We start from the raw sequence: 18316 nt of genomic DNA on the forward strand, positions 1-18316 counted from the left end.
ACAAACATACCACAACCAGAAACACCCAACCCCAAAATATTAATGCAAATTATCTTAAGAGCTATGAAGAAGCCAGTTCTGTAGTTTCCCAAACTCAAATTTATTGAAGGCAGGGTGAGGTCCTAAAATGCAGAGCGCGCAATATTTGAATCCACTGACAAAGTTAAATTCAATCCACCCAAACATCAAATAGTCAAAAGCAACCTGTTAGAAATGTATTATTACAAGACAGCATCAGCACCAAAATCTCACTGAATCTCACAGCCTACTGAATTATTCCTCTTAAGGGCTTTTCACCTGCAGACGAAGAAAAAGTCTTTAAAAACACATGCTCAAGAGAAGCAACATTTAGACCTTACCCTACCACACACAGCTGTAAATATGGTGCCACTGATACCCTTCCTTTCCATGACAATTTTATACAAAAATAATCAAAGAGACCACCACCAGGAAATGTAGTCCCAAGAAACACCTTCTTACTTCAGCTTTTGTCAGAATGAGCTGTGAGTACTTGTTCCCTCTTTATTTGTTATTCCTCAGTGCTAACCCAAAAGCATTGAACAAAGAATTCTTACTAGATGACAAATGCTTCACCCTCAGCATAGGCAATACTATGTACTGTAACAAACATAAACAAATGGGCTTTTAATATGACTGACTAGAAAATTAAGTCTCTAAAAACAGAGATTGAAGCAGACAGAAAATACAGTTAAATAATTTGAACTCCACACACAGCAACTCAGAAGACCCAAGCTCTAAGAATTACAAAACGATACAAAAAAAGAATTTAAGAGACAAGATGTTTCCCACCCTTTTACTTGTTCAAATTCAGTGGAGACACATCAGCATGTCAAATGGCCAAATGCAAAGTGCATACAATCTGACTCCAGTGGTAAGTTGTCTAAAACCACTCTTAGGAAAGAACAACTTGCTTTTCTCCTTATAGGACAGTGCTTCTTGAGAAACATGGAATACATTACATTTATCTCACTCCAGAAATAAAATCAAGGTGAAAAGCAACACTCTTCAAGCTTTCATAACCAAAACTAAATTTGTGGAGAATATTCTTCACAAAGAACAGCCCTACAACACCTGAATCACTCTTAGCCTTGAATCCAGAAATATTTCAATTGTACCCCCAAGATATTCATCATTCAACAGGCTTCAACAGCTAAAAAAACAAACAAACAAACAAACAAAACAAAACCAAAATCACCAAAACTTTCTGAGACCTAACTGCAACTTTAGGAAAACTATTTCTAATCTGTAAGTCAGGCAGAATGACTTCCTTAAGGAAGTCTAGACTACAAGCGCACTGCAGAAAGGTTGGACTTGAGAAGCATAGACTATATTTTCCACAGGAACAGCTCCTGCTGCAAACTACAACCAAGCCACATTTCTTCAATCTAACCAGTAACACCAGATGAATACAGAAGCAATACCAGAACTGTTTTCTAGTTAATTAAGTAGCTGTCCAGACACATAAACTTACCTATATCACAGTTCTGTTATCAAATCTGATAAATTCAATATATTCTACAAAGATACCAGGATTTTAAAATGTTTCAATGTCTGAAATACAACAGTTTTCCTATTTTTTTTTAAGACTTATGAAATTATGTTCACTGCCCGTTGTTTTACTGTCTCGATTTCAATATAACTGAGGTATTAAGGGGCTAATCTCTACAATTTCTACAGGTAGAACTATAAAAGAACAGTAGTCTATTTGCAAACAGAAAATGGTTTTTGAATTGCCATTAATAAAGCATATAAACTTCAAGGAAACTTTTATACTACCTACTTGCAACCAATTTTATATGTTTTCAGTGGCGGTGTAACTTCAGCATGGAGAAAAACGAGTACCTTCCCTAGTAGTCAGTCACCTGTAATTATTCACTAGCTCAAACCAAACACTTTGCCTGACACCGTCTCCTTACAAGTACGTACCTTTCTCTGCTTGTGACAAGTTGCTGAAGGTAGAACATAAATTATGATGATGGCAAATTAAGGAGATAAAACCAGCTAATAACAAACAGGCCCATACACAGACTCTGTAGGAAGGGTCAAGCAATTATGTTGACACAAAGTCAAGTGTACATTAGTGATTTTGATGCATCAGATGAATCTTTCTGAAGACCTTAAAAATCACATCTTAACAGGAAAGTCTTTATAGCAACTACTGAATTAATACACAAAACCTTTGCCATTATTCACATGCATGCAAGCATGAATATTTGATGTTTTGCAGATGGATTTGAAGGTCTAACATTTAAATTAAACCACAGCAGTGAACTAGTCACAGTAGTCTACACATTGATACTGTGAAGACAAGCACTGATAACTAAATATGAAAACTTCTAGTGCCTTCTGTTTCAACATATGCTAGCTTATTTTCATGTGACTTTTAAATTATTCTTAGCATAATCAAACAACTCTTACCCTTCTGGCACGAGTAACTAGCTTACAAACAACCTCCCTCTAGTAGAAACATCAATTGAAGTTTATTATAATTTTCTCATTGACTTGATTGGGATGAGGATTTCACTCTAAGGAGTCGCCTGAACTTCTGGGTATATGGGATCACCATCCAGCAAGCATCTAAAGCATGACTTTCCTCCAAGCCACAGGGTGCTGAGAGTGCAAATGCCTATGGTTCAGAGGCTAAAACCTGACATAACTGGACTGCTAATTTTGCTTCAAAAAGCACATAGCAGACTACACCCCTTGCTCACTAAAAATGACAGCATTTTGGATGTACATATCAAATACAGTATTGACGAGTTCACAAGTTTTGCCATGTTCACAAGAACAGGCAAGCACACTCAAGCGTCTCTATGCAGGCCAAGTGTGTCACCTTTCCAGGGCAACATCCTTCATCTCCACACTAGTAAGCAAGCTACCCTGTATTTGCCTCTCAAAGGCAGTATCTATATATCTCCTAATAAAATAAACTGTTGAACAATTACACTTAGAAGAAAATTTTCCCTTTTGTTTTAGCCCTACATTCAAACTTTTTGCCATCCCATGCCTTGAATCTGACAGCTCAAGTCAGTCAGTGTGCTTCCACCAAAAATACTTCAAAAATGCGGAAGCTCCCAGGCAAACTACAAGAAGCCTCTAAATTTTATTCTGGCTTCTTGTGCTGATGGCTTCTGTGCACATCGTGGTATGAGCCACAAAACAATGGCACAACTGGAAGAGGCTCCTTCCAGGAGGGCTCCTTTCCATACAGGTCCTTCAGACTGAACAAGAGAAATTCAGGAGTCTGGGAGCAAGGACAAATGATAGCACAGACTTCACTAGAAATACATCAGGCAGGTGCATGGGAGGGAGTCAAATGAGGACAGTTGACACGTCTCCTGTGGACTCAATTCTGCACTGGATTTAACCAGCACAGCTTAACTGTTTTCAAAGAACCTGTCCTGATGCGTGCATGCTGGTATCAACAAATCCATGTTTTTCCACAGACACAAGTGGAAAGTGTTCATTAGCATTTTCCTAACAAGTAGGATGCCCCCACAAAGCACTTCCCATTTTCTTATTTCTTGTGTTCAAAAGCAGAAGTTACAGAAAAGCATTTATCCAAGTATTTGCAGAAGTCTCCTTGTTTCTCCTACATAGCGCCATTATGAGATGTATAACTCTTAGTATGTACACATAATTACAGCTTTACAGCATGATGCAACTGGATATACGATAGCACAAACAACTTCTCTAATTTGCTACAGAAGATAAGATTTGTAATTGCCAAATGCTCACTCAGTAGCAATTGAAGTATGCTAAATAAATCCTAAACATAGTTCTATGTACAGAATTTTAGCATCATGTATGTTAAATGTTAATGAGTAAGGACTGTTTTTTCCTAAAGCTTAGACAGCATAGCAACCACAGTCTTAGGAAGCCTCCCATGATCACTGAGCAATTCAAAGCAGTAACACAAAGTGAGCATAGCTATGCCAGATCATGCACACAGTAAGCAAGGAAGCATCTAGCACCTGTGAATCACATGCATATCTCATACCAGCTGAACCACAGCAGACTGAAACAGGTGTCTTCAACATCAAAAGAAAGAGGAAAAATAATTTCTATTTAAAAAAAAAACCAAACAAAAAACCAACTAACAAACAAACAAAAAAATAAAAACCAACCCAAACCAACACACCAAACATAGGCACCAGAAATACAAAGCTTTCTGGTGTTAGCTGTGACAGTCTCTGCAAATGGGACACTTGAGCTGCTACATAAGGCAGCATATTATGTGAACATATTACAAAGGCTGGCTTGTTTAGCCCTGTTCTTTAATAATGAATTATTTATTACTGATAAACATGAAAGCTGGTAGTTTAAAACAGTTTAGTGCATTGACAAAAAAAAAAGGAGACTCTGCTAAGATATGGTGAAATTATGTGTTAGCAGCATTAACATAATTACAATACAAAATTCTGAAAGAAGTGGAACAAAACTATTGAATTAAGAAGTTAACAGTCCTCACTCCCACAGCTAGGCTACAACAGGTTGTATTCAGACGGGTGATGCAGCTTTATATTTCATTAGTGAAAAAGCAGATTTTGCTTAAAACTTCTGATGGATTTGAAAAAAAATTAAAAAGGGTGGTTGGAGCACAATAAATATCCTGTGTAGGAGGAGGAAAAGAAAAAGGAAAAAAAAAAAGGTACCACAAGTGAAACTTCTTTCCATCTCCAGTCTTGGAATCAAGAGCTCAGCTATGGAAACACTATACGAATTAACGCATTCGAGATTAAAGTGTTTTGAGAAATAGCACCAAATTACCAAGAAAAGTAAAATTAATTGCCAAATAACCAAGTGATTAGAAGTTTCCATGTTTCTGAAGACTATGAAAATAAAGTTTTAGTAAAATACAAGTTATTTAAATGCAGTAAAAAAATACTGCAGTGATAATAATGAGAGGACATAGAAAAATACCGCCAAGAAATTAAGAACTAAGTGTATTAAAACATGGATCGCCATCACAAGGGAAGAGGTGGAATCTGTGCCACTGGATATTTGCAGGACTGGAAACCTAACGAAAAGAGAAGTATTAAAACCAGCCTAGACTGGAAGAGCAAAGGAACAGATTATTTAAGAGTTTTCTTTTTTTCCCTGTTGTTTATGACAGTCTACGCTTCACAATTAGGCACTAACAGGATAAATAAAATAAGTGAGACTGCTATACTTAATTCACATTAGTAGTTTGTTTCTCTGATTAACTCTGCACACATATGCAAAGTTACACAGTATCACACAAGAAGGGGTGTTTTTTTTGATTGTTTGGTTTTGCAATTACGCAATGCATGGTTTAAACCTCCAAGCTAATGTAGCTTGCAAGGACAGAAAATAACCTCTCCTTTTCAGAGAAAAATTGCTGTCTTCACCTCAGAGTGCTGCTGGTAGGAATATAGAGAGGACTAAGGAGAATATGAACACATTAGAGAAATATACAGGACCAGATAAGAAGTGACCGATAAAACCTCACCCCAAACTTAATCCAGTGGCTCCTGATCTCATTGAAAAAAATACATAAGCCAATGAAAAAAGTCCAGAATTTTTACTTTACAACACTAATGAAAAGGGCAAAAACAGGTGGCTTCCCTGGAGTCCCCCCTACTACCTAATCTTAGAAACATAGAGACATTTAGGTTGGAAAAGACCTTTGAGATTATCAAGCCGAACTGTTAACCTAGGGCTGCCAAGTCCACCACTAAACCATGTCCCTAAGCACCACATCTAAGTGTTTTTTAAACACCTCTAGGAATGGTGATTCCACAACCTCACTTGGCAGGCTGTTCCCATGCTTGACCACCCTTTTGGTGAAGAAATTTTGCCTAATATCCAATCTACACCTCCCCCTGGATCAACTTGATGCCATTTCCTCTTGTCCTGTCACTTGTTCTCTGGGATAAGAGAGCTACGTCCTTACAAACCACACACTGTGTCTGCATTTTTCAAGACTTTTTTCAATGTCAAGAAAAGATCTGTAGTGATATAGTGAATGGTATGTATCTTCCTAATGCAGTTTTCGCAATTCAGTTTGCAGTTAAAGAGACTAACAAAAGATATTAATGTAAGGAGAACACAGAATGGATTCATGTCAAATTCAGAAGCTAGTCACAAACAATCGTTATTTTTCACTCGCCCTGAATTTTGGTGTGGTCATGGACTATGTATACAGTCTCCTCAGCCATGACTTTGCAAAGACCATTATGGAACTTGGATGCAGCCAATGTAGGTTGTATAAGGGTTTTCTATTTGCCTTTTTTTTGCATTCACATTTCAGCCTCCAGCTTTCCACAAGCTTCAAGATTCCTGAACTTGGCCACCATATTAGCACTCTCAAAGCAATGCATTAAAATAACCTTTTAGACCTACAAGTAAAGATGAGAAATCCAAAAGACCTTGACATTCTGCCTAGGCATCACAGTTCATATGAGTGCACATATCCCTGAAAGGGAATATTAGTCTACATAAGCCTGAATTCACTTTAGATTTACAGTCCCCAAAAAATGAACCAAACAAAACCAACACACACCCCCCAAAAAAAAAACAAAACAAACAAACAAAAAAAAAAACAAAACAAAAAAAAAAACAAACCACACTTCCCCCCACAATAAATAATTGGAAGTGTGCAAGAACAAAGCAGGTCCAGAATGTAGGGGTGCAGTCTTTTAGTCACAATTTCTACCACATTTTAATACAATTTACAGTTGCACGCTTATACACAGTGCAAACTGCATAGCCTAAGAATTAAGACACTGAAAGAGATGTAATAGTGCTATTATTCAGAATAAAAGGCACAGCAGTTGCAAAATACCTGGTATATGTTGTTCCTCTAGGACAGACTCCCACTCCATATTATACACATTCATTTGAAATTACAGGGGTACTTAATGTAATAAAGACCAAAACCTCTGTTTGCATTGTTTTTTGTATTTCATGCTAAAGTTGAAGCCTGGGGAGTTGAGTCTTCTCAAGGTTCTGAAGGCAAAAAGCCACAGTACATTGAAGCGTAGTAAAAAGGCACATACATAAAGAGTAGTAGAAGTAGTAGAAAGGGTAGTACAGTAAACATTTAATGTTTTGTATTTTTAATGTATTGGAAATAATTTTTTCAATAAGTACACACAAATTACTAACAAGGAAGAAATTCAGAAATATGAGGACTGTATTCTTCATTATTAAGAATCATACATGCTACATACCATTCAGGTTTAGGCATTTGCAAATGCTACAAAGCAATACTTCTCTCCTGAGAGGTGCAAAATTATTTTGCCAACACGTTAACTCCTCCAAGACCTAGTCAAGGTAACTGCAGTGTTATTCTTCTTACTGGTATCATAAACTGGCATTTATGGCTCCCTAGCTAAGCAATACAACTGATCTCAGGTTTATTGGATTCCCTAATGCCTGCTGGCTGATGTTAATGTGCTCTAGAGGGTGGGTGCTGATATACACCCAGGTTGCTTTTACATAGTGTGCTAAGCATGCGGGAAACACCAGTTCTGAAATAACACTCCAGCTCATGTACTTGCATTTCCAGTCATGTTGCCTAACCAGCAAACACAACCCACTGCCACAAGTCACTAAAAATAACAGCCTGGCACTGAAAGGTACAGGATCTCCATTTGGCCTGCAGTCTGACAACAGCTGTAGCCAGAAATGTAAATAAGCAGCACTTCTCTATTTCACTCAGCTAATGGTACCAGTTTTAAGACAGCAACAGAATATTTTCTGGCCAATAGCAAATCATTACCACAGCCCCAAAAGGAAAGACATCAATGGCAGTACTTTGTTGAACAGCATTTATTTTTAATTTGTTGCATAAGTGATGGTGCTAGACACAACAGGTTAGATGGAAGACTACAGCGGAGCATTTCCATCAGTTGAATTTCTGGAACCTCTCTTGACAGCTAAATTAGCCTTTTATAGCAGCTGCCATTGTTCTGGGAAAAAAAAAAAATAAATCCCCTGCTCATTCCCACTAACCATTCATTGGTTTGGTTTACAGAGCAGTTTTGGTGCATGCTAACATGTTCTCCTTTTGGAGATATATTAAACTAGAAGCTCTGTTCTAGCCCCACACCAAGTATGTTCCAACTCCTAAGAACAAAGTACAAATTAATGACTGTTCTCTTATACAGCTGTGAGTGACACATGCTAGGGTGAGAGAGCCCAGGGGACCAACTAAAAGCAGCATGGACTCTTCAAATTGTATGTAGTATAGATTTAGAGATCTCAACATCAATCATATCAGGGTCCAGATTTGATTATATTGCACCAAATTACTCACTAATTTGCACATAACTAGATCCTAGATTCTAGAGATCTGTATGTGATAAAGTAGGAGTCAGGACTAAAAAATTCCTGCCTTTTAGATAGGACTTCATAAAGTATGTCATATACATACTATGAACAAAACCTACTGCCCCAAAACTCTGCAAAAGTTATTGATAGATCTCAAAATACAACAGGCCAAGCTTTGCTTAAGTTTGCCCCAAAGTTTATAGGCTCATGACCTTACATTTTAAATAAATCTAATAAATTACTCATACAATCAGAATCAATCAAGGAAACTACTCTGATACCAGTTACATAAGTAAAACCTAATTCCCCCCATATAACATATTGAAAAAATAATCTAATATCCAAACTTTGCTATGAATATGACAGTTTCTGATATCATAAAATTAGCAATTGATGAAACAGTCATTACAACAATGGTCAGGGAGAGTATATTCTGCATATGACGGAAATGCTTGTATTTAAGCACTAACTCACTAATCTCTAAACAACAAAAGATTACAAAGTTACACTACAGAAAACCTTTAAATGTTTGGGTGGTTTCCCAAAACCTTGCTAGCACCATGAACAAAGGTGGCATGAACTACATGCTTCCCCCCACCACAGAACACTACACCTGCTCTCATTTTCAGCAGCGTAACCTGAGAAGACCCAATCCAAGTGAGATCAGGGTTTCTGCAACACGGGGGACACATCTCAGCTAGGCCAATTTCGTCCTACATACTACTGAGAGCAGTAAAGCCAATACTACCCCTCTGACAAAACTGTAGTGTTCAGTGATGGCTTAAAATCTAAGCTCCTGCTCACTCAGGACCCTACTAATGATCTTGCAGTGCTGGCCACAGGAACAAAGAATGAGGGTCACGCTCCAAGGGTTCCCTCTTCCCACATTATTGTGCAAAAACACTTGCATCTGTTGCAATTTCATAGAAGCAGCAACGTTCATGGAATTTGTCCACATCCAGAAATGAAGTGCTGCAAAATCTTTCAAGAGGAACAGCTATCATTGTATGTAACTCCACCTTATTTTCAGTACTAAAGAGATTTTAAAGATACCAGACTCTGCTTCTAATTACACATAACCTGTTCCTTGCAGTAAAAGCAAGATACTTACTTGCTTTCATTGTTTTCTTTTGTATTCTAGAAATCAAATATTTGGCAGCATGTGCTTCAGTCCCTCACTAGGCCACCTTCAGCTGCCAGCTGACTAATAAATGAAGTAAAGGACATTAATTAAAATCCCTATATAGGAGGGGGCATCATCAAGCATACAACTGCACAGGATGAAGATGGGTGGCCTGAACATGAGCACAGGAGTTGCCGCTTATATCAGTTAAAGAATTCAATGAAACTAAAATCTGGTAGTAAAGCCTAGTAAAATTCATTAGATTTAACAATGCATAAAAATCATGCAAATAATTCTGTGAGAAGGAACACCTTCTCGGCACTTTTCAAGCCAAAGGAGTTTTACACCAGCTGCAACAGATTTGAAGTTAAAAATCTGATCTCCTGCTACCTTTATATTCCTAGCAATAACTGATGGGAAGCCATGTAAGTCAGGGCATTGGGATGACCAATTTAAAAGAAAAAAATTGTATAAATTCTAGTCTAAATCATTATTTTGGTTATCTCTGTAAATTCCTCTAGGAACGCTACTGTCCTTGTCTACTTCCAGTTATCAGTTGTATTCAGTAGGGAAAAAATCAGAAAATACTCAACCTATAATATTTGTGCCCCACTCAAAAGTAATGATTCCTCCATCAGCCAAATCAATCCCTGCACTTTTATAGCAAATTCTACAATTCCTACAGTTTCCCTTCGGGGAAAAACTGTACCTGTGTATCCCAAGGATAAAAACATATGCCCAGATCCCTCTGTTTCTTAAACCTAAAGAGGGGGAAAAAGAAAAAAAAAAAAAAAAAAAAACAAACAAACAAAAAAAACCAACCAACAAACTGACTCCTTTTTCTGAGCAAAACTGTGTAGGAAACACTAGAAACTTTTGCCCAAGTCTCCTGTTTGCAAACACTCTACAGGAAGACTCACCCTACTAAAAACTCCCCAGGGAACCCCCATGGCAGTACATGAGGACTGCTACCCACACCTGAAACATGTACCATGACAGACACACCGTCATCTCATCCCACCTGATACACAGCTCTCTTAGAACAGAAACTATCCACTTTTAAAATTAAAAATGTTAAATGTGAAAATCCTGCAAATTAAGGATAGCTTCTGGCTGAGGTTTTATTGAGGAAAGGCTAGATACTACCACCACAGTTGCTTTCTTATACAATTCACCACCTGTTTTCCAAGGGTGGTGAATACACCAATTCAATATATCAAAGATACCAATTTTACATTGTTTATTTTGGAAGAATACACACAAAAAGTACATAAAGCTTCTGAAAACTCTAACTCTACCACTAGCATCTGTCTTTGCCCCATGCTGGGCTATGCCAGCCTAGCAGAACACAGTCTTGAAGCAGCAAGAAAAATGCAGAAAGAATTTATTTCAGACGAAATGATAGGAAGCTCTTTACCATGAGTAATTTTCATTTCATCAGTCACTTGAAGATTCCCTTCCATGCCAGCAGCAAAGCAAACATTTACTAACTAGCAATGCTCAGATGAGACAAGCAAGTCACACTACCATTTCTTTGATGTATACTTTTCTCCAGTGTAGAAGAGAAACATGAACCTAACTTTCAAGCTAAAACAAGTTAAATCAAATTCAATAGAACTCTTTTAGCCTCCATTCAGCAAAGATAGAACTGGGACAGCCATTGCTCTGCTCTTTTCCTTAAGGCAGCTCTAGGAAGTGTTACATAACTGGTATGTATTTTTCTTCTCAGTTCTCCTATTCAAGACAACTGTTTTGCCCCCTCAACCCCTGGCCTGGCCATGAGGTTATAGCTACAGTGTAACAAGGGAACTATTTCTTAAAGCGAGTGATATGGCACATCTAAAGACAGTAGCAACTTGGGATTTAGATGTTCCCCTTCCCTTGAGAGGAATGGAATCTCAAGAGAGGAGACACAAAGTATGTTTCACATACAATCACGGTAAATATATATACACACAAGGAGGCTATGCTTTCTACTTACCAATGTAAAGACAAGAAATCAACTATATGGAATAAGTAATGCAGTTAAGTGTAATACTTGCACTATACTGGAAATATTCTCAAAATTTCAGTAGGGAAATAACAACTGAAGGACAGAGGCAAAACCAAAAAACCTACATAGGAAACTCCTATTGTTGAGAGCTGCCTATGTATCCCTCCTGTGGTTAGTCAGAAGGTGCTGGTAGGCAAGCTCTTGCCAGCCCACCAGGGGCAGGTCCTTCCTCTGTCACTACCCCACTGCACATCAGAAGAGACTACTTGTCCCTGCTTTGTACCTGGAAAAAGCCTTCCAGACCTGCCGACCCCACTTCACCAGCACGGACAGATTTCAGCCTGTGCATCCTGTGCACGTGGAGTGCCTGAGCCCACAGGACAGGCTGAGATTTAGGGGGCAGCCTGCCCCCACAATTTCCAATAGCCTATATGCAGTCTCAGCCACTGCATATTCTGGTTTTGACCATCATTGGCACCTGCAGATCTCTGACATTCAAAACTGAAATTTAGACAGTGGGGCACCAAAGGTCTATCGTGACTTCAGCTCAGGGAGGCGAGGAAAAAAATGTTGTTGCTCTTTTTAAAACCTTGTTCTACCTTTTACCTGATTCCTTTAGATAAAATTGCTAAGTACAAGCTCTCTTACCACCCTTGTGTCCTTTCAAGCTTTGAGAAAAGCTGTACCTGTCAGGTTTCAGTGACTGTTAATACCAAGGAAGAAAACAACTCCCTTTTGTAGGCAGACCACCTGTACAACATGTTAACCCTTATGGCACTCTTCTACATGTAAGCCTGTGAGCAATCACAAAGAACAAACCTGTTATTAAAGAACATGCAAGACAACATCAGTGCTGCATCTGCCTTTAACTGTAATTGCTCTTTTCTCCATCTTAACGTGTTTCTACTTACATAAGAGGAGATATTTGATTTCCTTTCATTTGATTTCCTTTGACAGACAGATCAGCCCACTAGTACCCAGAAAAATTCTTCAGCAAGGAACCACATCTGATTACCAACATGTGCTATCCAAACTGTAGGAAAGCAAAAGAGGTTCAAAGGCCAAAACGTTGTATTAATTTGACTATTTCTTTCTGTTCACTCTAATCCAGGAAATATTTCACTAGTCTTTTGAAATGCTAGTAGGGGAGAAAGCAATTCAGATGTAACAGTACTCCCTTGAACGTCAGTAATATAATTTGCAGGTAATCAGGATGCCTGATCTGTGACATTGACAAAAAAATAATTACGCAATGCTTTAGAAACTTTACCTATGGAATTTTTACAGACCTGTTGCATTGCTGTGGTATACCAGTACATAGTCACTTCAAATACAGAAGCTTACAGATTCTGAAGATACAACAAGCTTTCTGGTCTAGTTAAAAAAGAATTAACTATTTCAGAAAACGGAGACAAATCTTCACCTAGCATAAGGATCTAATGACCCATCACAAAGTTTGTCAAAATTGTGACACAAACAAACCAACAGATTTCACAAAAAAATATGTACAAGATAATCAGAGTTGTGAGACATACTGATGTAAATTTTAGCATATTTTATAGAGTTACTGACTGCTTACTTTTAGCTATCAGTTATCTTTTACACTAAAAAATGCTTTTGAAATTTATATGCATTAAGGTCCGTCCGTCCGTCCCCGTCCCCCCCCCCCCCCCCCCCCCCCCTTTTTTTAAACAAAAACAAAACAGCAATACTGCTGCTGCCTTATTTCTTCTAGAAGGACCTCCAAAGGAGCTTTGGTTGCTCAGTTCAAGAGAAAGAGCTCAAACACCCCCAGCTTCTAGAAAATTACAAAGAAAAAGGAGGCAAGGGCCTCCCTTCTTTCAAATACTGAGATTTAACAGACATCCTCTCTTGTTGTCTTCTTTCATTGTTGCCCCCTTTTGCAAACGGGAGTACAACAATTCCCATAAGGCTAAACAACCTCATACTGCTGAACACGGATGTGCACACAACTGTGTATGCTACATGTGTACACAAAGCCACGTGAACAGTTGATCATTTTTTAGATATCACAACCTTTCCTGTAGGTGGATAAACAAAAATGCTACTTCAATGACACTGTATTTTCTACCCACTTCCCAAAACATGATCCACAACAACCACTGCATCCTACAGCCAAAGGAACTGAAATTACAATACCGTAATGGAAGAGTATGGTATGTAGCATAACAGCTTCACTATGCAGTTTCCCCAGTGTAATGTCGAGTACGCAGCCTTTATAAATAGAGCTTGGGGATACCCTGTTCTGCAAAGTTAGTGTGTTATTTGTTTTCTTTAAGTTGTTAAGACAGAAATAACATGGCAAGGAACGAAAGCTACTTGAAGGCAACAGCAGAAACTTGTGTGTCAGCCAAGGCTGACTGTACATGTCCCCATGCTGTCAAGGTGGTCCAAGAAGACACTTAATAACATGATGCAAAACACTCTGCCTCTGAGGTATGTACTCATCCAAAGAGGAGTAAGTCGGTGATAGCTCAGCACACAGCAGCTCACACACTATGTGTCAATCACTTACAAATGCCCATTTAGCAACCACCCACAGATTGCCAGTCTGGTCACAGTAATTTTTCAAAGCTCCAGCCCAGCTCTTTAAAATCTTTACTCACTTGAGACCCTAGAGCACATTTGCTCTTCCAGAGAATTTTCTACAGAAATGCAGCCTATGGCAGAAGCAAGGAGCCAGCCTGAAGAGGGCCTGCAGAATGCAGGAACAGCAGGACAGCCCTAACAAGCTGGCCTTAACAGTGAAAATTAAGCTTTGCAGCAATAAATGGGCCCTGCAACCATTGGATTGCAATGCAATGTTTTGCATTTGTCCCAGACACTTATTTATAAAAGTCTTCTACAGAAACCAGTTCTTTGCAAGGCTCCATGACATATCTAAATTAAAGTAAAAGGAGAATGGATGTGCACACTGCTGTGTACATCTCCTAAAAAGGAGGGAAAAGCTGAAAAGATTCTTCAGAAAAAAAAGTATCAGATACTTAAACAATTAATGAGCTATAAATACCTGAATAAAATTATTACCTAAGAAAATAAAACTTAAAGTAATATAACTAGATCAAATTGAGATTGCAGAATCCTTAGCAACATCATCTATTTACATTTAATTTCATGATTACACACACAATTTCACTCATTTTATTTCAAATAACAATAAAGCCTCTTAAATTCCCCATAGTTTTAGCCATCTCTAGAAAAGGGCATGAAGAAACAAGCAGATGTTATTTTAAATATACCCTGTCTCCACACCTAGCTCATTTGCTGTACAGCAGAGAACATTTTTTTTTAAATTTCATTTTAATTAAACCATAGAAGATTTTGAGTGCCATTTTTGTATATCAATACAGAGAAGAAATAGACTTGTACATTTCTTTAGGTTGTGATTATAACAGTGGGGAAGCAATGAAAAAATGAAAAGGAAAAGTAGTAAACAAGGTCCACCTTAACGAACTTTTTGAGATCGCACGCAACACACGCAATGGCCACATAGAGCGGCAAATACCCCCACCATAGTCCATCATCTAATGTTTGGCAACTGACGTACTTACGTTTTAACATGGTGCTTTTCCTGCAATACATTGCCTGCTGGAGGTACTGGCAGTCACACGTGATATACCTCCACAAGAAGTCCTTGGCAATGACCTTCTTTTGAAAAGATATCCAAACAGTTGAATATGGTCTTGAAAGCAGACTTAGAAAAATAGCTCAAATGTGTATTCTATTGCTAAAGATTTTCTTGTATAGCTTCTCTACTGAATTTCTCTACTAAATGTTGGAAATTATCCCACTGAGTAACTACTGACCTAAAAATAAAGGGCCGGGGAGGGTGGGTGATGAATGGTGCACTACACCAAGTTGGTTTCAGTAACAGAAATATCAAATAGTTAAAATTAATTTGCTTAATTATTAGTTAATGAGAATCTTCTCCCTAGACTGACATTGAAGCAGCAGCTGTATTATCAGTCATCCTTAGCCACCTCTAAGTGACATTTTTGGCCCAGAAGACATCAGTAGTTTAGTTACAAGTCAGTCTGGTAGCTTTGGTCTTCTTAATGTCACCTAACACTTGTTATTGTAAGACCCTACTCTTTGCTGTTTATTTTTTTTAGCCATCTGGTCTGTTCTCCCTCCTCTCTTCGCCCCCTCCTGGGAGGCAAAGGGGGAGGTAAAGGAAAGATAAAAAGGGAAAAAATGGTTCATTCATGAAACAGAAATATTGCTTTATCCCTTTTCTCCTCTATCAGTAGCTTGAAAATCTAGCTACCAATACAGAAAAATTTGTGGTTTCTAAAGCAAATTCCCTCCAGCACCTTAAGTTAAATGAAAGTTTGTTCATATCAATATACTTTGCATGTCAGCAAATAACTGAGAAAACTACCAGCAAAACATGAGTTCCAGAAGAGGACCTCAACCTTCCTCTGCCATCCATTAGGACAGTACCCCAGCAGTGCCCAAAAGTCCATGATGCACACTCACCTAAGACTCCCCAGAAGCACTGCATCCAGCTTTAGGTGCAACACTGCAGAATTTGTCAGTCCTTTTCACAAAGCTTTGCTAGCTGAGCACAAAACTCTAACACTTCTATGCCATATTTAATTAAGGAACATATAACACCGCATCTGGGAATTGCACTGCCCGCTGTCACTCCTATGCTGTGATTATGTCTTTCAATACATCACTACTGCCTTCCAATTGCCTGCAGGATGGTGAGAAGTGTGCCGTGACCCATGGAACACGCTTCACAGATCCTTCTCACCCAGTACCCAATGTACACAGGGGCCTGAAGTACCAGGAGCTAAATTCCCTAAGCAGGTACATCCATTCAGCCTTTCCTTCTTCTACAGTGTGCATTGCCAAGAAAAGAAACACAAATAAAATCTTTGAAATGTATCATAATCAAAGCTTTGAAGTCTACCATAATTCCATTGCTTCCTAACTTTTGAGGATTTAACACTTAACCTTGACTTCTTCAAATATTTTCTGGATGTGTAATTAGGCATTTAAATGACATACACTTTCTTTATTTAGCGCCCTTTCCCCTAACCTGTGTCTATATTTGTGTAGTTAAAAAATGAGTACTTTGAAGCAGGGATTATTATTTTCAAGTATCTGGAAAGTACCTTGCATATAAGTGTATAAAAGAAATCATAATAGAAATGTTGGGTTTTTTCCACTTTTATACTCCTTTCTTTTGATGTTACAGCCAAAGACCTCCAGGAAGGTACTTGTTGATTCTAGCCCTAGTCATGTATGCAGTGTCATGCAATACGTTTGTCTCCTGCCCTAATTACCTTACTCTATTTCAAATAATCTCTTTCCCAAGCAGTTGTCCATCTGTTATAGCAGTATTTTACCTCTGCTCAACTAACCTATCCTCTAGGAGTGAGACTGTACTGAATTAACTCAGCTTCATTTCAACCCAGGTATCCATTTACAGCAGCACTCAAGGCTTCTCAGCTAGTCCAGTCATATCTCCCCTCAGTGACACCATCATTTTTAAGGCAACAAGGAAATCCAAGTGTTCATTTTAGATATGATTGTGACCAAGACCACTCTAATATATATGTGTGTGTGTATATATATATATATATAAAACCCACTTACACATTCCTCATCCTGAAGAAGGAGGCACTCCCTTAGGGATTAGGTTATGGGGTTGTTGCTTGGTTTTGGTTTTTTTCCCTTGAGTTAGCTTAGTAGCCTCGGGAGTATTTCTACGTCCTCATATTTCATTGTCAGTGCCAAATACCCTACTGTAATACCAGCGAAAGTGTTCACCGAATTTAACTGCCTTCACAGCTGCTCCTTTGGGAACCTGCTGGGTACACAACACGGCAGCATCCAGCAGCAATCCCTACCACAGTTTGCTCAAGATAAATTGCCCGGATTCAGAAATTCAAGACTCAGCTACCAAACTGTTGTATCTTCCTTCCCACCACTCTAGAATTTTGTCCGTGTTTCCAGGTTTTCAATATTCAATGAATGCATGCCATATACAATGCTCTGCTGTTTAAAGACAATGCAATGAGAATATACACAGCATAAAACAAGTTCTGCAGAATCCCTTCAGACTAACTGCTGCTGAACAGAAATGTCCAATCTGAAATTTGGTCATGAGACCTTAATTACTCTTCGACTGTTTATCTCTACCCCAAATGCATTTATATTGATTTCATTCCACCCTGAGATTCCACCTTGGAAGCTCCTTGCTGCTTTGAACCCAGAATTTATAGAGCAACAAAGCTCAGCATAAGTGTTTTGCATCTATACGTGACAAAAATGACATGCAGCCTGTACCAGCTTCTCAGCTGACTTACAGGAGAATTAGTTTGCATAGGCTGAAGATCTGATTCAGCACACGCAGCTGTTCCCAAACTTGGGATGCCAAGTCAGGTCAGCAGTAATTAAAATCTCTGGCTGTAGGGACAGCAAAAACTCAGTTTTATCCAGGATCTACAAAGTGAACTTAGCAATTCATAAAAGCAGCTGAAAGCAAAAAAGTGGCTGTTGCTATGTTCATGTATATTAGGTAGCAAGTTTATAGAGGGGATTATGTAATGCCTAATAGCAGAGGACTACTGTCAGAGGATGCCCTTTCCAGTCTTAAACCCCTGCATACAGACTATCAGAAAAGAAATACTTGTCTGAAGAGATTTTTACTAGATGTGATGTAGTAAACTAACTTTAATACAGAACAGTGCAAAAATACCACTGATTTCCCAGAGCACATTCTTTATAGCACACAGTTTTGCAAACATGCATGAGTTTTTAAATTAATATCCATAAACGCCTTCATGCATAAAAACTATAGCTGTGGAGGATTCTTTTTTTCTTGTGGAAAGCAAAGCTTATACCTC

At 38.4% G+C, this 18316-nt stretch overlaps 1 protein-coding gene across 12 annotated transcripts in view; it reads right to left on the reverse strand.

The window, feature by feature from the left end:
* Window positions 1–18316, reverse strand: part of FHOD3 (formin homology 2 domain containing 3) — a 450149-nt gene that overhangs the window by 319526 nt on the left and 112307 nt on the right. The gene's annotated exons all lie outside the window — the stretch shown is intronic.

Source organism: Falco punctatus, assembly GCF_963210335.1.
Source record: "Falco punctatus genome assembly, chromosome: 3".
In the NCBI taxonomy this organism is placed as follows: Eukaryota; Metazoa; Chordata; class Aves; order Falconiformes; family Falconidae; genus Falco; species Falco punctatus.